This window comes from Oncorhynchus keta, chromosome 9, assembly GCF_023373465.1.
Source record: "Oncorhynchus keta strain PuntledgeMale-10-30-2019 chromosome 9, Oket_V2, whole genome shotgun sequence".
NCBI classification, from domain to species: domain Eukaryota; kingdom Metazoa; phylum Chordata; class Actinopteri; order Salmoniformes; family Salmonidae; genus Oncorhynchus; species Oncorhynchus keta.
In genome coordinates this window covers 26,971,267-26,995,471 of record NC_068429.1, presented here as the reverse complement: position 1 = coordinate 26,995,471, position 24,205 = coordinate 26,971,267, and the positions used below count along the sequence as shown (strand labels likewise).

General features: G+C 41.2%; 1 protein-coding gene across 2 annotated transcripts in view; it reads left to right on the top strand.

The window, feature by feature from the left end:
- The first annotated feature begins 21,435 nt into the window (after window positions 1-21,435).
- LOC118387445 (phosphatidylinositol 3-kinase regulatory subunit alpha) overlaps window positions 21,436-24,205 on the top strand; it is a 58,762-nt gene continuing 55,992 nt past the window's right edge. The window contains exon 1 of one of the 2 annotated variants that reach the window (XM_052525599.1): window positions 21,436-21,679. The gene's annotated coding sequence lies outside the window, so the exon portion shown is untranslated. The remainder of the gene's footprint in view (window positions 21,680-24,205) is intronic. The other variant, XM_035775804.2, reaches the window with a different exon arrangement.

Below are 24,205 nucleotides of genomic sequence, written 5' to 3'. Positions count from 1 at the left end.
GGTTTTCATTTGAAGCATAATTTTATATGTTGCTTGTTTGTATTGCGAATTCTTTTCAGATGGGGAAAACCCCTGGTCTTGATGGCATTCCAATAGAGATATATATCAATATTTTTATGAACTACTGAAAGATCCATTACTATCATGTTTTAATTACTCATATATAAATGGCAAACTGTTGGACACACAAAAAGAGGATCTGTCTCCTACTGAAGCAGGAGCCAGAGGGCAATAAAAAGACCCAGTCTTTAAAAACAACTGAGGATCCTCACCCTTTAATGATGTGATGCAAAAATATTGGCAAAATGTATTGCCCATAGAATAGAAAAGGTCCTACTGGAAATGATTCATCACGATAAGACGGGATTCTTAAAATATATGTTGGTGACAACATTAGACAACTACTTGAAATAATGGAAAACTATGAGAATGCAGGGAAACCAGGTATAATATTTATAGTGGATTTTGAGAATGTAATACGTCTAGAATCTGTTTATATTGTACCAGTAAAATACAACAACAACCTCGCAAGAATTCAGACAGTCATTGCCATTGCCAAGTTATCAATGTTTCAAGATATAGATGCACAGCAATTTTACATTGATTGATACTAATCAGACTCTTTTCTCCAAAATTATTGTTGTCATCCTCTGCATTACAAATCAGACAGAGTTGTCAAAAAATCCTTCAAGTTCATGGGCAATAATAGTAGACTGCAAACAATGTCCATGATCACACAAAAGGTTTGTGCAGTAACAGTTGAAAGAGAGAAGGGTGTTGAAGGGGGAATACGATAGTGAAGGCGTGGAGCGAGAAGAAGAACGTGGGAGAAGAGAAGCGTGGAGGAGAAGAGACGGAGTGTCTGGGTCCCTCCCATCAGGAATCATGTCTCCATGTCTCCATGTCTTGTCTCCTGGCTCTCCAAATGTAACCTTTATTTTAACAGAGAGTCATGCGAAGACCAAAGTCTCGTTCACAGATGAGCCCTGTATACACATCATACACATCAATACACACCAGCACACATCAGTATACACTACAGACATCAATATACACATCAATGTATGAATCAATACACAAAAGCAAAACACAATCATAGAAAATAAACACATTCTTCATTCAAAAGGTCCTCAAATCAGCTTTTTGAATTACTCTAGATGCATCCAATTTTAGAGCCTTGGAGACTATTCCACAAGTAAGGTGCAAAGAAACTAAAAGCAGGTTTACCTAACTCAGTGGAGATTGAAGGGCTCTTCAGAGTTAACCTTCCTGAGACTAGGTCTGGTAGCTTGTGTGTCTGTAAGTTAATGATTAAGTAAGGTATGGTGGACATTTATGCAAATGAAGGAGAGGGGGTCCTGGCGCAAGGCTGCAATCTCTCTCTGCTGGAGAAATCCCTGGACTATGGTTATCAGCCATTTACATGTCATCGTGAAACTAGGTCACCGTCCTCTCCTCTCCACAAAGCAACCAGAGTGATCCAGTATTGTCGGTGTTAGCTAGCTTTTCATGTTTTGTGTTTGCTTTTCATGTATTGTGTAAACAATGTGTATATAAATATACTGTATATATAGTGTAATTGATGTATGTAGATATACTGTATATATTGTTTAATCAATGTATATATAAATATACTGTATATGTAGTGTAATTGATGTGTATATAGATGTACTGTATATATGGTGTAATCAATGTGTATGTAGATATAGTGTAATTGTGGTTTATTGATGTGATCATGCAGGCCTCATCTGTTAAAGAAACAGTGGTCTCAGTCTCAGCATGACTCCCTGCTTAAATAAAGGTTAAATAAAATGAAAAATGTAATGTTAAAGTTTTTATTTCAAGAAGCCCTGTCAATCAAAGACAGAAGGTGGAAGTTACAGGCTTGTGAGTGGAGCTGTACATCTGGCATCATACACACCTCCAGCTCATTTTCCTCCTCTTGCTTGTTTGAAATGACTGTTTTCATCATTCGCTTTTTGGCAATGGTGAAACAGTGACATTAAAAAGCTGTTTAATAATATATTTTTCTCAGTGAGTTACACTAATGGCTCCATGGCCATACTGTACATTATTACATTATTGTAAACACAGTTTAATGTCAGTCCCTTGGTTTGTAAAGGTGCAAAGACTCTCAGATCTTTCAAGTGATCAATGAAGGGTTAATTAATAGCACATGCACAAACATACACATGCACCAGCGGTCTCACGCACACAAAAGCATGCACACATATACTGTATATATATGTATACACATACACACAAACAAGAGTTTTGGTTCAGCAAGGCAGCTGAAACTTGCAATATCAGCAACCACAAACCTCCGTGGCCTATAAACGTCTTAAAAAACAACAACTTCCATCCTCGTGTAGGATAGACTTGCTGTACCAAACAGTTATACTTATACACACTACTTACAATGGTTGACATCAATGTCTATTGCAGGCTTATACTATTCACAGTGAACTCTCCTATTTTGCAGCACTGTGGGAAACAAAAGTATCTACCCACTGGGCACAGATGTCATTTCAATGTCAATGTGGTCAACTAACATGTATTCAATGTGAAATCAATCAAAAATGTCACCATGTCATTGAATTTAGGTGAAAAGTTGAGTAAGAAAAATACTAAAGTTCTTTAAGTTGATGACTTTTTTCAAATCCAATCAGTTTTCCACGTGGATTCAACTTCATCACATTCTGTTTTATGACATGGAAACATGGTGGTTACAGAATTCATTGGACAACACCTAGTAAGCAATACTTTACACAATAAAAAGTAAAAAATCTCAAATGCATTTGGCTCTCCTATTCTTTGCCCAGTCATATTCAAGGTTAGAACTACCTTTCTATGGGTTCTGATGCTCCTAGCCGTGATATGCATTTTGGATAACATATCTACAGTATTTCACTTTTTAATGTGTATAGTATTTCTTACTAGGCGAAATAACTCCTAAGCAGTTCAAAAGAGGACATTGTATTATCATATCTTTGTACTCCCTGACTAAGCCCATGCAGCCAAAACACGTTGGAGTTTTTAAACTTTGTTTCCATTGAAAATGAAAATACTTATTGTTTTTATGGCTAGGTGGACATGAGAGTGATCCCTAATACTACACTGATGGTGCAAAATACTCTGTGTGCTAAACAGAATTGAGATTTTATTTCAGTATGGCAGAGTCAGATTTACATTGTTAGGATATTTATGTTTATCTAACTAACATTAGGGGTGGCTTGTGTTCAACGGCTTCACAGTCCAGAGACTTTCAGTCAAGACACATGCCATGTTATATTCAGCAAAGCCATAGTTAATCATTTGTATGTCTTTATTTAAATGCACTTCTTGCTATGCCACACCTCTCTTCCAATAAATAACGACAGTGCTTTTTCCCAGCTTATTTCATATACTGTATGTCTGTCTCATGCAAAATATATGGTTAGTTATTTTCTGTATAGTTTGCCATTATTTATCTCCATCACTATGTCTATGTCATTGGCGTCTGTGTACCAGCATTGTGCCTGCAAATGGCTATACCTCATGGGAGAACTTTCAAAGTGCTGAACTGTAAAGCGTGTAGCGCATGAATGAGTTATGGACTAAACTAGTAAAGAAGCGTACTGTATTCAACATTAAAACAGTTGCTGGTCTGATCAATCTCTGAAGTGTTCTCTCGCACAAAAGCAAATGCTGTTAACTACACCATATGTATGCAAGCCTTTACTTATAGTCTGCATGGATTAATTTGCAGAGCATTTTCCAAATTGCGGTATTGGAATTAGCACCAGTAAATTACACAGTTGAGAGAGAAAGGTGGCTTTTACCCGCGTTTTGGAATGCAATACAATGGCGACACAAATCAAACTTTTATAAACATTCCAAAGTTGTCTGCCAACACTTTACTTATTAAAGCGAATCGATAGTGCATATCTATTACATTTTTGCCTGTCAGGCATGGAGACCAGCTTTGCTGGGGAGCTCCACAGACTAGAGAAGATTAATTGAGACTAGCACAGAGCTCCAGGCAGTCTGTCTCCAGTCATAGAGCCACACACAATTTATAGCCTTGTGTCTATTGTGAGCCTCTTTACAGGCAAAGAATTATACAGTTCTTGTGGGAAAGACTAATGTGAAATCTGTCTGTGTGCTGAGAAGTGTTGCAACATGCACAGCCTTGCACAGGCTTATGGCGTTATATCTGACATGTTCATTTTAGACTGTACACCACAGTTTAAAAAAAAATGCAGCTCATAGAGATACTGTGAATCTGTGTTTCCTGTGGGACTATGTATACTGAACAAAAATATAAATGCAACAGGAAGCAATTTCAACGATTTCACTGAGTTACAGTTCATTTAAGGAAATCAGTCAATTGAAATAAATAAATTAGGCCCATAATCTATCGAGTTCACATGACTGGGCAGGGGCGCAACCATGGGTGGGCCAGAGAGGGCATATGCCCACCCACTTGGGAGCCAGGCCCAGCTAACATCAGCTGTCGGGATTTCTGGTCTCAGACGATCACGCAGGTGAAGAAGCTTGGTGTGGAGGGCCTGGAATAGTGTGGTTACATGTGGTCTGTGGTTGTCAGGCTGGTTGGACGTACTGCCAAATGTTTTAAAATGACGTTATGGTAGAGAAATGAACAGCAGCTCTGGTGAACATTCCTGCAGTCAGCATGTCAATTGCACGCTCCCTCAAAACATGAGACGTCTGTGACAAAACTGCATATTTTAGGGTGGCCTTTTATTGTCCCCAGCACACGGTGCACCTATGTATGATCATGCCTGTCAACAAGAAAGGCCACCCTAAAATATTGGGAGAAATTAGTTCTGTAAGTTTAAGAAACATTGCCCTGTGCCTTAAAATTCAGTTACCAAAAACCCACATATCTTTAAGATATTTTCAAATAAATTATTTTCTATTGCCAAATCGGTAATGGAATTTCTGAAAATCGGTAATGGAATTTCTACAATTGAATTCGCTATAATGTGAAATTATAGTAGTCATAAAACACAGTTGGGTTCACAAGTTTGGACAGAACAGTAGAGTACAGTACAGCACAGTTGAGTACAATAAGGTAAATTAGAGTATAGTATAGTACAGTACAGTACAGCACAGTACAGTATAATAGAGTACAGTAAATAAAAGTATAGTATAGTTCAGTACAATACAGTACTGTACAGTAGAGTATAGTAGATTTCAGTACAGTAAAGAAAAGTATAGTTCAGTAAAGTACTGTACTGTACAGTAGAGTAGAGTTCAGTACGTACACAGTAGAGCACGCTACAGTTGAGTACACTATAATCTACTGCATTATACTGTACTGTACTGAACTCGACTGTGCTGAACTTTACTGTACTGTACAGTAATGTACTCTACTGAGTTCTACTGTGCTGTACTTTGATGTCCAAACTTGTGAAATGTAGACGTTGATTGGTTCAGATTTGGTCCCGTCCAGATCAACCAGGAAGATTTTCCCCGAAATTCTGTTACCAAACTTTGCATCTGCACAGTTCTTCTAGTAAATGTGTTTTTTAAATGCTCTGTGTAAATTGTTAAACATTTTCCTTGTGGATAGAGCTGTACTGCACTGTTGGTTAAGGGCTTGTAAGTAAGCATTTCACGGTCTACACTTGTTGTATTCGGCGCATGTGACAAATAAAGTTTCATTCGATTTTTAGATTTTGTGTGGTTTGTTAAACTTTGAAATCAATGGTTTTTGTTTGGCATACATTTTAAGCTAAACATTATGTTGCCGTGTCCAGTCACAAACATTGCTGTTACGTTACTTTAGAAATGGCTTTTTAATGCCCTTGGTTATTACACAAAAACAGTCTCTATTTCTCAATACAAAAACAGCACAACTCACATGTAAATACAATGCTGAATACAATGCTGTTACTAGTTTTATTACAGTGTTAGTACATACTGTACTCTACTGTGCTGTACTGTAATTGTTTGTAGGTTAATGTTAAACTTTTTATGTCTACTCTATATATTTTACACATTAACTAAATGCACAGCTCAGAAATGACATTGGCTATGGCAAACCAGTACAATACCAATAGATGCCTGATTGTATTTTTACTGTCATAATGCTCTGAACTGTATAATCCATGACCATGAGATTTTATGGGGATAAACTTGGTGACACTGTCGCTTCTTCCACAGTTCACATGGCCCCCTCACATGAACAACGGCCAGGCAGTCAGTCATAGAGGCTTTGCCTAAATGTAAATGTCCGTTATAGTCAGGAGAGGTGCTGGAGATAATGCAGCAGAAAGATGAACAGGTTTATATGTTGAAGGAGGGAAGGAGAAGGAGGTTTCTGTTGTTGAAGGAAACCATGCTTAAGGAAAACGTTTCTCTTTCTCTCCTTTTGGGTTTTTTGTTTAAATAAGCGTTGGTGGGTGACGCATTTCACAAGTTCCTCTCATGTCACTGGGCATTGTGGGATTGGCCGTGTGAGAATTCTCAGCTTGCTCACAAAAGTCAAATAATCGGTGAATAGAGAGGGGGGAGAAAAGGAAAAGCTGGGGAGCTCCCTAAGAGCTTATTCTATACACTGAGGTTAGTCATTATGAATACACTGGCCAGTTGAATGATTTAAGGGGCCCACCCCACCGGCAGAGTGAATTCTTAAAAGGTAGATTAAACATTTACGGGCAGCACCAGAAAAAGGAGCCTTCTGTTACGTACCTGAAAGTTTAATTCACTCTCCAATATATAATCCCCCATGTGTGAAGCCCTGGCCCTGGTTTTCAACAGACCCAAAGGACCTATTCTCTCTGGGTCGTCCTGGCCTATTGTGCACTTTAAGAGTTCGTGCTGCATGTGTCACATCCCTTTGGTAAACTAAGGCATTGGGCCATACAGCTATTCGCTTCCAACTGTTTCGAGCGTCATATTCTCCTGTTTAGACGACCTCTTCCGAAGCACTGATTCTATACATTCCAGGGAACATTCCTTCCTGTCAACATTCTAATGTTGTATTCAGTGAACCAAGCTGTCTGATTGCATGGAAGATGTGAACGTTCTGTTGGTCATTGTGGCATTGTGGAATTTAGGGCTGTCAACTAATTTCACATGTTGCTTCTACTCTAGTTTTAACAAATTGCCTATGATAATATCAACCTTTTGGTTCTTTTTAGCTCAGTTGGTGGAGCATGGCACTTGTAACGCCAGGGTAGTGAATTCGATTCCCGGGACCACCCATAGGTAAAAGGCATGCGCGCATGTCTGTATTCGCTTTGGATAAAAGTGTCTGCTAAATGGCATATATAATGATATAATTGTTATTTTTAATGTTGCAGCAACTTCTATAATACATTTCATTAAAACCTGCAATTGGCTACAGTCTCACAAATGTATAAAGCTGCTGGCAATAGCTATTCCTGTCTGGCTTCACTTACTAACTCACATATTCAGACTGAACCTTGAACTTTTGAACTGGAGCAGAGGTAATGAATCGGTGTAACGGTATCACTTAAACCAAGACGCACTTGAATTTAATTGTTCTTTACGGTACAGTAAAGTACATAACTAATTCCATGGTGTGACTTGTCTGACAAGTACATGTATGTACAGTATAACAACACCAGACAATATTTCTTCAAATAATCATATTTTTCCTACAGGGCTGTAGGATGTTACATTTTTAATTTCCTGATGATTTTTTTTACTTACTTTGTTGTGTTTGAATGACATTAAGTAACAACACTTCAACTAATCATACTCAAAGTATTGAAGGCAGATGTGTGTGGTGACTTGCAGATTGTGGCAGCATACTGTATTTCTGTGGCCTACTTTGAGAGTGTTGTTGAATGCCCTGTGACAGTTGGTGTTCTGAAAGCACTTATCCTTTTTATATCCTATCGTTACCATAATAAAGAGTGCTGGTAGGAAGGTCCCCCAGTCTGGTGGGCCTCAATGGTATGTCATGGTAATGCACAGGTTCTGGCCCCAACCATGGCAAATCTGACCAAGCTGAGTAAAGTGACGTGAAAAGACATGGTTGACAATGTTGTCAGTCAAATGCTTCACAAATATGCCCCTGGAAATGTCTCACCATCCGTTGGCCAAGGTGATAGAAATATCAAAAGCAGTTCAGGAACATACAGTAGTTCCACTCTATGGCTTTAGTCTTGAGCAATACTGTACACCTGAACCCAATATTATACACATGTGCCAAGAGCAACATTCTGTGAATGATACTGATTTCTGCAAGCTTCAAAAGATGCCACAAAAAGAGAGTGGGGGAGGGTCTGAGTGAAAAGCAATTGCGAAGGCCCTTTGTCACGACTTCCGCCAAAGTTGGTCCCTCTCCTTGTTCGGGCGGCGTTCGGCGGTCGATGTCACCGGCTTTCTAGTCACCACCGATCCATTTCTCATTTTGTTTTGTCTTCATTATACATACCTGGTTTCCATTCCATAAACAATGTTCCTTATTTAACCCTCTGGCTTCCCTTTCTGTTTTGTGAGTGATTGTTATTGTCATATGGGTTCTTTCTTTGTGCTCTGGATATTTGTATTTTTCCTTGTTGTAACATTGCTTACATTTGGAGTAAATTCAGATGATGACTCATACCTGTTTCCTTTATCCATTCACCTAATCGCTGACACCTTTTTAACCATTCTAGTTCTAATACATAGTGCTTCATTAGAAATCAAATCCATCTATTCAGTAATCATAAAAGGAACTGTTCCTCGATTTTGTTACGATCATAGTTCTATACAGACCGCAACCAACCAAGGGGCTGCACAGGCTCAGTCTTGAAAACAAATAACAGTATGGCAAAATAAAATCCTAGACATATAGTGTTACAAACAGGAAAGTTGCTGCCCAGTTTGGAAAGTTGCTCGAAAGTCCAAATCAATAACAGACATTTCAGAACTCATACCATTATGTCATAAATGTATCACAGAGCTTACTTTTAGACTTCCACACCTTCTAGATACCGGCAACTTAATCTATTGGTGGCCATTTTGGGGTACTAACGCTGAGATGATGATACAGTATGATGACTAGGTTGGTATGTGCCAAAACAAAAATTCAGAATTACATGCTAAATACTCTCAGGTTGGAGCTTGCACCAAAAAGGAGAGGTATGCAATTAATTGGGGAAACACACCTTGTCTGTAAACTCCAAATCTGCCTGTGGATACGTCTCCTCTCTCTCTCTCCTGTACAAAAAGACAAAGGTGGAGAACTCTTTTTTTCTGCACTGCTATTTCCCTCTCTCCAGAAATATCATTACATAAGACATATACTCGGCCCATTTGGTGCTTTTAGAGATTACACAAACCTGAACAAATGTAAATTAACATTTGGTATCTGCAGGGTTTTTATTGTGTTGTTGTCTTATCCCTCACCCTCTGTTGTCTGTCAGCACACATTTGAATAACCACATTATGAAACAGAAAGTCGTTTCCCTGCGTGCAGCTGTTGGACAGCAGCCAATGTCAGTGGCACGTCCATTAAGAACTGAGATGTTCCCCATTTTGTCTACTGTGTCAGGGTCATTGAGCGCATACTGCCCTATGCATGGACATTCCTACAGGCCCAAATAATACCAGCTGGGTTTTGGTCAGGGTTCTCAAACAGAAGGAAGCATGTTTATAATATAGGGTTAAAATGAATAAAAAAATATGTATTTAAGGTAGAAATGTGATATTTATGTAGTTATGACTTTAATTACTCAAATTAAATAATTTGTCAAACTCGATACAGTAGAAGGCCTTTGACGGTCCATGGCACAGTCTACAGTCTTTACTTTTGGGAACAGGATACTGTGCTATGTAGCATCTGGTTAAATGTTACAAACTCTGACTGTAGATATTATATTACATAATTAGCTTTTAGTGGCTCAGGAAACTTTAGTAGACCCATCTTAATCTAAGCTCAACAACCATCAATAGCATTGAGTGGAAGTCACTAAATGCTGTACTAACCACAATCTACAGCAGACATTTCCAGCATCCTAACGGCACTAAACAGTAATAATAACCCTTGACCTTCATAAATGAATTCTTTCCTATTTATTTTCTGTTAAAGATGCACTCTCAAACGTTTGTATAATTTCAGCCAGTAGTTTTGAAACGGAGCCAAAAGTGGTCCCCGTTTTTTGTGTACTATGTCATCAAATTGTAAACTACGTCTTCCATTCCTTATGATATGTTACATCCTGCAAATCTGTGCATTTCCTACGATATCAAATCAAATCAAAGTTTATTTGTCACATACACATGGATAGCAGATGTTAATGCGAGTGTAGCGAAATGCTTGTGCTTCTAGTTCCGACAATGCAGTAATAACCAACAAGTAATCTAACTAACAATTCCAAAACTACTGTCTTATACACAGTGTAAGGGGATAAAGAATGTGTACATAAAGATATATGAATGAGTGATGGTACAGAGCAGCATAGGCAAGATACAGTAGATGGTATCAAGTACAGTATATACATATCAAATCAAATCAAATCAAATCAAATGTATTTATATAGCCCTTCGTACATCAGCTGATATCTCAAAGTGCTGTACAGAAACCCAGCCTAAAACCCCAAACAGCAAGCATTGCAGGTGTAGAAGCACGGTGGCTAGGAAAAACTCCCTAGAAAGGCCAAAACCTAGGAAGAAACCTAGAGAGGAACCAGGCTATGTGGGGTGGCCAGTCCTCTTCTGGCTGTGCCGGGTGGAGATTATAACAGAACATGGCCAAGATGTTAAAATGTTCATAAATGACCAGCATGGTCGAATAATAACAAGGCAGAACAGTTGAAACTGGAGCAGCAGCATGGCCAGGTGGACTAGGGACAGCAAGGAGTCATCATGTCAGGTAGTCCTGGGGCACGGTCCTAGGGCTCAGGTCAGTTGAAACTGGAGCAGCAGCATGGCCAGGTGGACTGGGGACAGCAAGGAGTCATCATGTCAGGTAGTCCTGGGGCATGGTCCTAGGGCTCAGGTCCTCCGAGAGAGAGAAAAGAAAGAAGGAGAGAATTAGAGAATGCACACTTATATTCACACAGGACACCGAATTGGGACAGGAGGGGTACTCCAGATATAACAAACTGACCCTAGCCCCCCGACACAAACTACTGCAGCATAAATACTGGAGGCTGAGACAGGAGGGGACAGGAGACACTGTGGCCCCATCCGAGGACACCCCCGGACAGGGCCAAACAGGAAGGATATAACCCCACCCACTTTGCCAAAGCACAGCCCCCACACCACTAGAGGGATATCTTCAACCACCAACTTACCATCCTGAGACAAGGCTGAGTATAGCCCACAAAGATCTCCGCCACGGCACAGCCCAAGTGAATCAACCCACTCAGGTGACGCACCCCCTGCAGGGACGGCATGAGAGAGCCCCAGTAAGCCAGTGACTCAGCCCCTGTAATAGGGTTAGAGGCAGAGAATCCCAGTGGAAAGAGGGGAACCGGCCAGGCAGAGACAGCAAGGGCGGTTCGTTGCTCCAGAGCCTTTCCGTTCACCCTCCCACTCCTGGGCCAGACTACACTCAATCATATGACCCACTGAAGAGATGAGTCTTCAGTAAAGACTTAAAGGTTGAGACCGAGTTTGCTTCTCTGACATGGGTAGGCAGACCGTTCCATAAAAATGGAGCTCTATAGGAGAAAGCCCTGCCTCCAGCTGTTTGCTTAGACATTCTAGGGACAATTAGGAGGCCTGCGTCTTGTGACCGTAGCGTACGTGTAGGTATGTACGGCAGGACCAAATCAGAGAGATAGGTAGGAGCAAGCCCATGTAATGCTTTGTAGGTTAGCAGTAAAACCTTAAAATCAGCCCTTGCTTTGATAGGAAGCCAGTGTAGAGAGGCTAGCACTGGAGTAATATGATCAAATTTTTTGGTTCTAGTCAGGATTCTAGCAGCCGTATTTAGCACTAACTGAAGTTTATTTAGTGCTTTATCCGGGTAGCCGGAAAGTAGAGCATTGCAGTAGTCTAACCTCGAAGTGACAAAAGCATGGATTAATTTTTCTGCATCATATGAGATGAGTATGAGATGAGTATGTAAACAAAGTGGCATAGTTAAAGTGGCTAGTGATACATGTATTACATAAAGATGCAGTAGATGATATAGAGTACAGTATATACGTATACATATGAGATGAATAATGTAGGGTATGTAAACATTATATTAGGTAGCATTGTTTAAAGTGACTAGTGATACAGTGCCTTGCAAAAGTATTCGGCCCCCTTGAACTTTGCGACCTTTTGCCACATTTCAGGCTTCAAACATAAAGATATAAATCTGTATTTTTTTGTGAAGAATCAACAACAAGTGGGACACAATCATAAAGTGGAACGACATTTATTGGATATTTCAAACTTTTTTAACAAATCAAAAACTGAAAAATTGGGCGTGCAAAATTATTCAGCCCCTTTACTTTCAGTGCAGCAAACTCTCTCCAGAAGTTCAGTGAGGATCTCTGAATGATCCAATGTTGACCTAAATGACTAATGATGATAAATACAATCCACCTGTGTGTAATCAAGTCTCCGTATAAATGCACCTGCACTGTGATAGTCTCAGAGGTCCGTTAAAAGCGCAGAGAGCATCATGAAAAACAAGGAACACACCAGGCAGGTCCGAGATACTGTTGTGAAGAAGTCTAAAGCCGGATTTGGATACAAAATGATTTCCCAAGCTTTAAACATCCCAAGGAGCACTGTGCAAGCGATAATATTGAAATGGAAGGAGTATCAGACCACTGCAAATCTACCAAGACCTGGCCTTCCCTCTAAACTTTCAGCTCATACAAGGATAAGACTGATCAGAGATGCAGCCAAGAGGCCCATGATCACTCTGGATGAACTGCTGAGATCTACAGCTGAGGTTGGAGACTCTGTCCATAGGACAACAATCAGTCGTATATTGCACAAATCTGGCCTTTATGGAAGAGTGGCAAGAAGAAAGCCATTTCTTAAAGATATCCATAAAAAGTGTCGTATAAAGTTTGCCACAAGCCACCTGGGAGACACACCAAGCATGTGGAAGAAGGTGCTCTGGTCAGATGAAACCAAAATTGAACTTTTTGGCAACAATGCAAAACGTTATGTTTGGCATAAAAGCAACACAGCTCATCACCCTGAACACACCATCCCCACTGTCAAACACGGTGGTGGCAGCATCATGGTTTGGGCCTGCTTTTCTTCAGCAGGGACAGGGAAGATGGTTAAAGTTGATGGGAAGATGGATGGAGCCAAATACAGGACCATTCTGGAAGAAAACCTGATGGAGTCTGCAAAAGACCTGAGACTGGGACGGAGATTTGTCTTCCAACAAGACAATGATCCAAAACATAAAGCAAAATCTACAATGGAATGGTTAAAAAATAAACATATCCAGGTGTTAGAATGGCCAAGTCAAAGTCCAGACCTGAATCCAATCGAGAATCTGTGGAAAGAACTGAAAACTGCTGTTCACAAATGCTCTCCATCCAACCTCACTGAGCTCGAGCTGTTTTGCAAGGAGGAATGGGAAAAAATTTCAGTCTCTCGATGTGCAAAACTGATAGAGACATACCCCAAGCGACTTACAGCTGTAATCGCAGCAAAAGGTGGCGCTACAAAGTGTTAGGGGGGTGTTCCCTCTGCTGTTTCCTGAAGTCCACAATCATCTCCTTAGGTTTGTTGATGTTGAGTGTGAGGTTATTTTCCTGACACCACACTCCGAGGGCCATCACCTCCTCCCTGTAGGCCATCTCGTCGTTGTTGGTAATCAAGCCTACCACTGTTGTGTCGTCCGCAAACTTGATGATTGAGTTGGAGGCGTGCGTGGCCACGCAGTCGTGGGTGAACAGGGAGTACAGGAGAGGGCTCAGAACGCACCCTTGTGGGGCCCCAGTGTTGAGGATCAACGGGGTGGAGATGTTGTTGCCTACCCTCACCACCTGGGGGCGGCCTGTCAGGAAGTCCAGTACCCAGTTGCACAGGGCCGGGTCGAGACCCAGGGTCTTGAGCTTGATGACGAGCTTGGAGGGTACTATGGTGTTGAATGCCGAGCTGTAGTCGATGAACAGCATTCTCACATAGGTATTCCTCTTGTCCAGATGGGTTAGGGCAGTGTGCAGTGTGGTTGAGATTGCATCGTCTGTGGACCTATTTGGGCGGTAAGCAAATTGGAGTGGGTCTAGGGTGTCAGGTAGGGTGGAGGTGATATGGTCATTGACTAGTCTCTCAAAGCACTTCATGATGACGGAAGTGAGTGCTACGGGGCGGTAGTCGTTTAGCTCAGTTACCTTAGCTTTCTTGGGAACAGGAACAATGGTGGCCATCTTGAAGCATGTGGGAACAGGAGACTGGTATAGGGATTGATTGAATATGTCCGTAAACACACCGGCCAGCTGGTCTGCGCATGCTCTGAGGGAGCGGCTGGGGATGCCGTCTGGGCCTGCAGCCTTGCGAGGGTTAACACGTTTAAATGTTTTACTCACCTCGGCTGCAGTGAAGGAGAGTCCGCATGTTTTCGTTGTAGGCCGTGTCAGTGGCACTGTATTGTCCTCAAAACGGGGAAAAAAATATTTAGTCTGCCTGGGAGCAAGACATCCTGGTCCGTGACTGGGCTGGTTTTCTTCTTGTAGTCCGTGATTGACTGTAGACCCTGCCACATACCTCTTGTGTCTGAGCCGTTGAATTGAGATTCTACTTTGTCTCTATACTGACGCTTAGCTTGTTTGATAGCCTTGTGGAGGGAATAGCTGCACTGTTTGTATTCGGTCATGTTACCAGTCACCTTGCCCTGATTAAAAGCAGTGGTTCGCGCTTTCAGTTTCACGCGAATGCTGCCATCAATCCACGGTTTCTGGTTAGGGAATGTTTTAATCGTTGCTATGGGAACGATATCTTCAACGCACGTTCTAATGAACTTGCACACCGAATCAGCGTATTCGTCAATGTTGTTATCTGACGCAATACGAAACATATCCCAGTCCACGTGATGGAAGCAGTCTTGGAGTGTGGAATCAGCTTGGTCGGACCAGCATTGTCTGTAGGCAGGGATCAGCAAAATGGAGTCGTGGTCAGCTTTTCCGAAAGGAGGGCGGGGCAGGGCCGAAATATGCGTCGCGGAAGTTAGAATAACAATGATCCAAGGTTTTTCCCGCCCTGGTTGCGCAATCGATATGCTGATACAATTTAGGGAGTCTTGTTTTCAGATTAGCCTTGTTAAAATCCCCAGCTACAATGAATGCAGCCTCAGGATGTATGGATTCCAGTTTGCAAAGAGTCAAATAAAGTTTGTTCAGAGCCATCGATGTGTCTGCTTGGGGGGGAATATATACGACTGTGATTATAATCGAAGAGAATTCTCTTGGTAGATAATGCGGTCGACATTTGATTGTGAGGAATTCTAAATCAGGTGAACAGAAGGATTTGAGTTTCTGTATGTTTCTGTGATCACACCACGTCTCGTTAGCCATAAGGCATACGCCCCCGCCCCTCTTCTTACCAGAAAGATGTTTGTTTCTGTGGGCGCGATGCGTGGAGAAACCCGCTGGCTGCACCGCCTCCGATAGCGTCTCTCCAGTGAGCCATGTTTCCGTGAAGCAAAGAACGTTACAGTCTCTGATGTCCCTCTGGAATGCTACCCTTGCTCGGATTTCATCAACCTTGTTGTCAAGAGACTGGACATTGGCGAGAAGAATGCTCGGGAGTGGTGCACGATGTGCCCGTCTCCGGAGTCTGACCAGAAGACCGCCTCATTTCCCTCTTTTACGGAGTCGTTTTTTTGGGTCGCCGGCTGGGATCCATTCCGTTGTCCTGGTTGAAAGGCAGAACACAGGATCCGCTTCGCGAAAATCATATTCTTGGTCGTACTGATGGTGAGTTGACGCTAATCTTATATTCAGTAGTTCTTCTCGACTGTATGTAATGAAACCTAAGATGACCTGGGGTACTAATGTAAGAAATGTAAGAAACACGTAAAAAAAAAAACTGCATAGTTTCCTAGGAACGCGAAGCGAGGCGGCCATCTCTGTCGGCGCCGGAAGTATGTTACATCCTGCAAATCTGTGCATTTCCTACGATATGTTACGAATTACATTTTTACAATATGTAATGAATGTGTTGTGCTTAAGATCCTGGAGTGCATCTTAAAGAGAACCTACAGAACCAGAACTGGGGTATGGTTTGAAGTTGTTTGGAGAATATCAGATGCATTGCCAGCCCAGAGCCTGATCCACTGTTTAATCATGGGGGATGAATGTATGGATTATATGGTCTAGTGGTTCAAATATTATTTTCCGTCATCGTTGACAACAGAACTTCAAACCCCATCTATGCTTCTCAATGGTATACTTATAGACCTATGGAAGTCCATGTGCACTCAGAATAATTTTTTATATAAAAAAGTATAGATTTCACGCTGCAGCTGTATATGAAAACCTTGATCAGCTGTAAACCCACGAGACTAGTTTGTACTGATAAACAGAGAGAATTGCATGAGTGTGTTGCTCAAATCAAGGACTTGTAGTCCTTGCTCAAATATACATTTCGTTATTAAATTGTTATTTGTGAAAATGTAAATGACATTTTTTCATACTTTCATTCAATAGTAGTTGAAATAACTTTTGCGTTTTAATCAATGGCAAAGCAAACAACATAAGGCTCAGCTTTCATTTAAACATTTTACAAGAAGTCATTTACAAATATAGTACATTACAACTTCTATTTCTTCCCAGAAAGGGGAGGAAATATAAGATTTGGTATGACTGTATGTAGATTATGTAAACATTCCATTCAATATTTATTTTATTTCTTTAGCCCTATTTCTCCCCAATTTCGTGGTATCAAAATTGGTAGTTACAGTCTTGTCTCATCGTTAGGGTGGCAGGTAGCCTAGTGGTTAGTAGAGCATTGGACTAGTAACCGAAAGGTTGCTAGATCGATACCCGAGCTGACAAGGTAAAAATCTGTCATTCTGCCCCTGAACCAGTCAGTTAACTCACTGTTCCTAGGCCGTCATTGTAAATAAGAATTTGTTCTTAACTGACTTACCTAGTTAAATAAATCGCTGCAACTGCCGTACGGACTCGGGAAAGGTGAAGGTCGAGACCACTGTGCCACTCGGTAGGCCCCCCTATTCAATAGTTTTTACATTGGAATTATAGAGTTAAATAACTAAGAGGGAATTTGAGATTACGTGGCATGAGGACTAAAAGTAAAGTATAAACCTTTTGTAAATGGCAGAGGGATCTATACACAGCAATGATTATTATGGATGAATAACATAAGACCAGTGAACATCATTTCAGTCAAATAGATAACCAATTCACACACATTATAGTAATTTAGCAGATGCTCTCATCCAGATTGACTTAAAGGAGCAATTATTTTTAAGTGCCCTGCTCAAGGGCACATCAACATATTTTTCACCTAGTTGACTCTGGAACTCAAACCAGCAACCTTTTGGTTACTGGCCCAACACGCTTAACCACTAGGCTACTTGCCGCCAACACAGTCAGTCAAGCGATAATTATAGAAACCAAATACCTTTTAATTTCCACAAACCCTGTGCTTTGGGAGAAGACTAAAATTGCATCCTTAAACCTTCCAAGCATTTGCAATTTCAACATAGGCTCCACCATTCCTTGGATGATATTATCCCCCTTCTCAAGTTTTCTACGTCTCATCTCGGCCTTCCTCATATCTGATTGATTCCATTGATATCCATTGATTCATGGGATACTGGAGAGGACTGAGGGACCTATTCCTGCACAAAGCTGTTTACAGCTCCTTTAGTGCTGCTTGGATAGTAGGCCTATACTTGCCAGAGGATTTCTAAGAGCCCAGTGTCCTCCCCCCATAATTAGGCCACCCACATTCACAGTCATGCCAGCTCTTTTGATTTAATTTGTGGTCCCTTAGATTTCAACGAAGTCTAATCATTCTGATGAATAGAGTGTGACACATTTAAAGTGAATTGAACCTACATTTTCAAGAACATTTCCTCAAAATCTTTTTATCCTTTGGAAAATGCAGCAAGAAAAATGCTCTGGAAAGTCCCCTGTGCAGGTATGCAGTAGGCCTAGATGGTTTTATTACAATAAATTACAATAAATTAATCATTTATTTCTCGTTCTCCAGAAACCTTTCTCCTAGTTCTTGGAAAAATAAAACATGAATGCATGCTCATCATTTCTGATTAGACCACTTGGCCTTAATGAAATTCTGACCAATTAAATGTGTATGAGCAGTGGAAGGTGGACTTTTGAATTGAACTCAGAGTATGAATTTCACATGCTTCAATGTAAAGGTATAGGACATTCCCTCAGTAATCTTGATATCTCGATGTCACTTCATTTCCCAAAAATTGCTGCCTCCAAATCAAAATCAAATTGCATCAAATCAATCAAAATCTACATTTATTTGTCACATACATCATAAACAACAGTGAAATTCTTAAAATTAAAATTCTTATTCTTCTTCCCAACAATGCAGGGAGAAAAATAGAAAAATAATAACATGAGGAATAAATACACAATGAGTAACGATAACTTGGCTATACTGTATATATACGGGGGACCAGTACTGAGTCTATGTGTATGGGTACAAGGTAATTGAGGTAGATATGGAAATATAGGTAGGGGTAAAATGACTAGACAAAAGGATAGATTGCAGCAGGTTTGGGTAGCTGTTTGGTTAACTATTTAGCAGTCTTATGGCTTTAGGGTAGAAGCTGTTCAGGGTCTTATTGGTTCCAGACTTGGTGCATCGGCACTGCTTGCAGGGCGGTGGCAGAGAGGACAGTCTATGACTTGGGTGGCTAGAGTCTTTGACAATTTTTACGGCCTTCCTTTGACACCACCTGGTATAGAGGTCCTGGATGGCAGGGAGTCTGGCCCCAGTAATGTACTGAGCCTTACGCACTACCCTCTATAGCGTCTTGCGGTGATTCAGCCAGTCAAGATGCTATCAATGGTGAAGCTGTTGAACATTTAAAGGATCTGAGGGCCCATGCTAAATCTTTTCAGCCTCCTGTTGGGGAAGATGCGCTGTCGTGCCTTCTTCACGACTATCAAGGCACAAGGCGAGACCCAAATGCAGACACAGGAGGCAGATGGTTGGAGTCTTACAATGTTTATTAATCCAAAGGGGTAGGCAAGAGAATGGTCGTGAACAGGCAAAAAGGGTTAAACCAGATCAGAGTCCAGGAGGTACAAAGTGGCAGACAGGCCAAGGCAGGCCAAGGCAGGCGGAATGGTCAGGCAGGCGCGTACAAAGTCCAGAAACAGGCAAGGGTCAAAACCGGGAGGACTAGAAAAAGGAGAATGCAAAAAGCAGGAGAACGGGGAAAATGCTGGTTGACTTGGAAACCTACAAGATGAACTGGCACAGAGAGATAGAAAACACAGGGATAAATACATTGGGGGAAATAAGCGACACCTGGAGGGGGTGGAGACAATCACAAGGACAGGTGAAACAGAACAGGGCATGACAGTTGGTGAGTGTTGACCATATTAATTCCTTAGTGATGTGGACACCGAGTAACTTGAAGCTCTCGACTCGCTCCACTACATCGCCATCGATGTTGATGACAGCGTGCTCGGTCCTCCGTTTCCTGTAGTCCACATTCAGCACATCCTCCCTATAGGCTGTCTCATCGTTGTCTGTGATCAGGCCTACCACCGTTGTTTAATCAGCAAACTAAATGATGGTGTTGGAGTCGTGCACGGCCACTCAGTCATGGGTAAACAGGGAGTACAGGAGGGGACTAAGCACGCACCCCTGAGGGGCACCCGTGTTGAGGGTCAGCGTGGCAGATGTGTTGTTGCCTACCCTCACCACCTGGGGCGGCCCGTCAGGAAGTCCAGGATCCAGTTGCAGAGGGAGGTGTTCTGTCCCAGGGTCCTGAGCTTAGCTTGGAGGGCACTATGGTGTTGAACAATGAGCTGTAGTCGATGAACAGCATTCTCACATAGGTGCTCCTCTTGTCCAGGTGGGGGAGAGCAGTGTAGAGTGCAATAGAGTTTGTTGGGGCAGTATGCGAATTGGACTGGGTCCAAGGTGTCTGGGATGATGGTGTTGATGTAAGCTCTGACCAGCCTTTCAAGTCTACAGATGTGAGTGCTACGGAGCGATAGTCATTTAGACAGGTTACCTTGGTGTTCTTGGGCACAGGTGGTCTGCTTTAAGCATGTAGGTATTACAGACTGGGTACGGGAAAGGTTGAAAGTGTCAGTGAAGACACTTGCCCGCTGGTCAGTGCATGCTCTGAGTATGCTTCTTGGTAATCCATGTGTGAATGTTAACCTGTTTCAAGGTCTTACTCACATCGTCTATGGAGCGCGAGATCACACAGTCGTCCGGAACAACTGGTTTTCTCATGCATGGTTCAGTGTTGCTTGCCTCGAAGCGAGCATGGAAAGCATTTAGCTCAGACCATAGAAGGTATTTAGATCCTCTGGTAGGTTCACATCATTGGGCAACTCGCTGCTGAGTTTCCCTTTGTGTAAAAAAAATATATAAAAAAAAACTATTTAACCTTTATTTAGCTAGGCAAGTCAGTTAAGGACAAATTCTTATTTACAAAGACGGCCTATACCGACCAAACCCAGACGACGCTGGGCCAATTGTGTGCCGCCCTATGGGACTCCTAATCACAGCCGGTTGTGATAGTTTGCATGTCGATTCTTCTTGGGACTGTTCTCCGAAGTAAAATATATTTGATCTCAATAGGATTTAGATAAAGAAATTAATAAACAAATATATATATATATATGTGTGTGGTAAATATGCAAATTGTAAAGTCCTAACATGTACTTCACAGCACTGCACAGAGTTCTGAAACTTAGTTTCCATAGACCTCTTTGGCACTCCTATGCTTCGGCTACAATGGGAGTGGTTTTCCTACCATAATGTAGCTTGTCCTCTTCTGTGTCTGGAATCAATTAAATAGCCTCTAGAGCTGTATTTACACAGGCAGCCCAATTCTGATCTTTTTTTCCACTAATTTGATCAATCAGATGAGCTCTGAAAAGATCTGGTATCAATGGTCAAAATACCAATTAGTGGATAATAGGTCAGAATTGGGTTGCATGTGTAAAAACAGCCTATGTGAAAACGAATCCTCACTTTGTAAGCTTTTAAAACTCATAAAGCCAAATAACCTGAAAATAAACATTACCATCTATTTTTATTCATTTGTTTCTATAGTGTCATGGGCCTATAGGCTACACGATAGCTGAAGTTTTAACCTGGTCGCATGTGGACGTTACGTAATTATTTTATGTGTGTTTCATTCGTGTGCTGCTCGTGTGTAGTCTCAATAACCAATCACACTCCAAGCTCTTGACATGCTACCCGGAGAGGGCAGGGTATAGCTGCTCTTATGATGACGTATTTGGATTGACGTGCCAGTGAACGAGTGACCCCGCCAGTCCACTGCCATGCCCCTCGTTGAAACTTAAACCAATGTATTCGCTCGAGCGGAGTCGTCCTGTCTGTTGACAGAGTACGAGCGTAGCAAATAAGATTAAACCCCACTTTTTAATTCCTGGACTAATTTGTTCGAAAACGTTATAGCTACTCTCAGAGGCTTTTGGCGTTGTCTTTGTGTGGCTAACGTTCTATGTTTGATATCGGAGTGGAAAAGTGTGTCCACACGGAAAGGGAGGAGGATTCATTCTATTCAACCTGGGCCCCCTTCATGCAAGTGAGTTGTGCACTTTTAGTATGTATGTACAGTAGCTAGTTAGCTAGGCTAACACGTTAGCACAGTAGCTAGTTAGCATTAAATGCCACGTTAGCATACTGGCTATCTCATATCTTTACTTGTAGTTAAAGACGTCTGAATTTATTGTCATGCCATATAACGACATATTGCTTATTAAATAAAGTAGTACACGTTTGATTACAACGGAATGTATTACCCATTTTTACTTGCTCGCGACGACCGGGATAAGCCGACCACTGCACTGCTGGACTTCGATTGATCGTCCTCAGTATGTTGATAATTCAATGAAATGTTGTTATTCATGCCAAACTCTAAAGTCATTATCAAGCATGACAAAGTTAGACTTGGGTGAAAGCTTTTCAGCCTAGTAAATGTTAATTTAGTTACCAATTAACTAGCTGTCAACATTTTAGGCGTAATTTCAGTTCAACCTAAAGCCAATTTTCTCTGGTAAATTACCAAGCCACTAGTTGACGTTAGTTACCCACTGTAGCTATTCAATTCAGAGGGACTTTATATTTACATGACCAAAGCAAGTGAAATAAACAAAAGTGAGAAGACACAAAACATCAACAAAAACATTCTCATTCTAGAAGATGGGAGAGGTTACTGTATACTATAGAGATAGATAGAGGACTCATCTTTGTAGCTGTGTCATTATAGCGTCTGACAGCATGGGCAAATTGAAGTAGTACATTTTTCACAACTGGCTGATCACTCCTGTGACACGGTTGGACATGAATCCAACAGGGTCACAAGGAGGGATCAGCCAAACAAGTTGAAAGCACTGATATACAGTGCCTTCAGAAAGTATTCACACCACTTGACTATTTCCAAATGTTGTAGTGTTACAGCCTGACTTGCAAATGGATTAAATTGAGATTTGTGTCACTAGCCTACACACACAATATCTCATAATGTCAGTGGAATTATGTTCTTTGATTCTTTTTTTTATTTGTACAAATGAATTAAAACAATATATATGTATATATATATTTTATGTATTGTGTCAAGTATTCAACCTCTTTGTTATGGCAAGCCTAAATAAGTTGAGGAGTAAAACATGCCTTATTAAGTTGCATGGACTCACTCAGTGTGCAAGTGTTAAACATGATTTTTGAATGACAACCTCATCTCTGTACCCCAACATACAAATGATCTGTAAGGGCCCTCGGTCAGGCAGAATTTCAAACACAGATTCAACCACAAAGACCAGGGAGGTTTTCCAATGCCTCACAAAGGGCACCTATTGGTAGATGGGTAAAAATAAAAGAAGCAGATGTTGTTTATCCCTTTGAGCATGGTGGAGTTATTAATTACACTTTGGATGGTGTATCAATACACCCAGTCACAACTAAAATACAGGCATCATTCATAACTCAGTTGCCGGAGAGGAAGGAAACCACATGAGGCGCATGTGGCTTTGAAACGGTTAGAGTTGAAAGACTGTGATGGGAGAGAACTGAGGATGGATCAACAACTGTAGTTACTCCACAATACTAACCTAATTGACAGTGAAAAGAAGGAAGCTTGTCCCGAATAAAATATTCCAAATCATGCATCCTGTTTGCAATAAGTTACAAATGTAATACTGCCAAAAAAAATTGCCTTTTTGTCCTGAATACAAATTGTTATGTTTTGGGCAAATACAACACATTATTGAGTACCGCTCTCCATATCTTCAAGCATAGTGGTGGCTGCATCATGTTGTCGTTAAGGACTGGGGCTTTTCAGTATAAAAAAAGAAACAGAAGCAAGCTATGCACAGGCAACCCACACACATTCATATAACCTAACACACACACACACACACACACACACACACACACACACACACACACACACACACACACACACACACACACACACACACACACACACACACACACACACACGATTAACGACACAACACAACACAAACACACATACAGTGCATTTGGAAAGTATTCAAACCACTTCCCTTTTTCCACATTATGTTACAGCCTTATTCTAAAATGTATTTAAATAATATATTTTCTTCATCAATCTACACACAATACCGCATAATTACAAACAAAAAAGTTTAGACATTTTTGCAAATGTATATCCATTAACATATACCTTATTTATATAAATATTCAGACCCTTTTGCTTTGAGACTTGAAATAGTTTCTACAACTTTATTGGAGTCCACCTGTGTCGGGACAATTTGTTTTTCAGTAGGACAGATTGGAGTAATGGCTACCTCTGTATTTTACGGGAGCCATCAGGTGACCACTTACGCAATGTAGCCGCCTACGGCTATTCTTCAACATAAATGCGTAAAATTACGTCACAATGCTGTAGACACCTTGGGGAATACATAGAAAGCGTAAGCTGGTTGGATAACACATTCACAGCTCAATAGGGACTCATTGGAACGCAGTGCTTTCAAAATATGGGGCACTTCCGGATTGGATTTTTCTCAGGCTTTCGCCTGCAACATCAGTTCTGTTACTCACAGACAATATCTTTACAGTTTTGGAA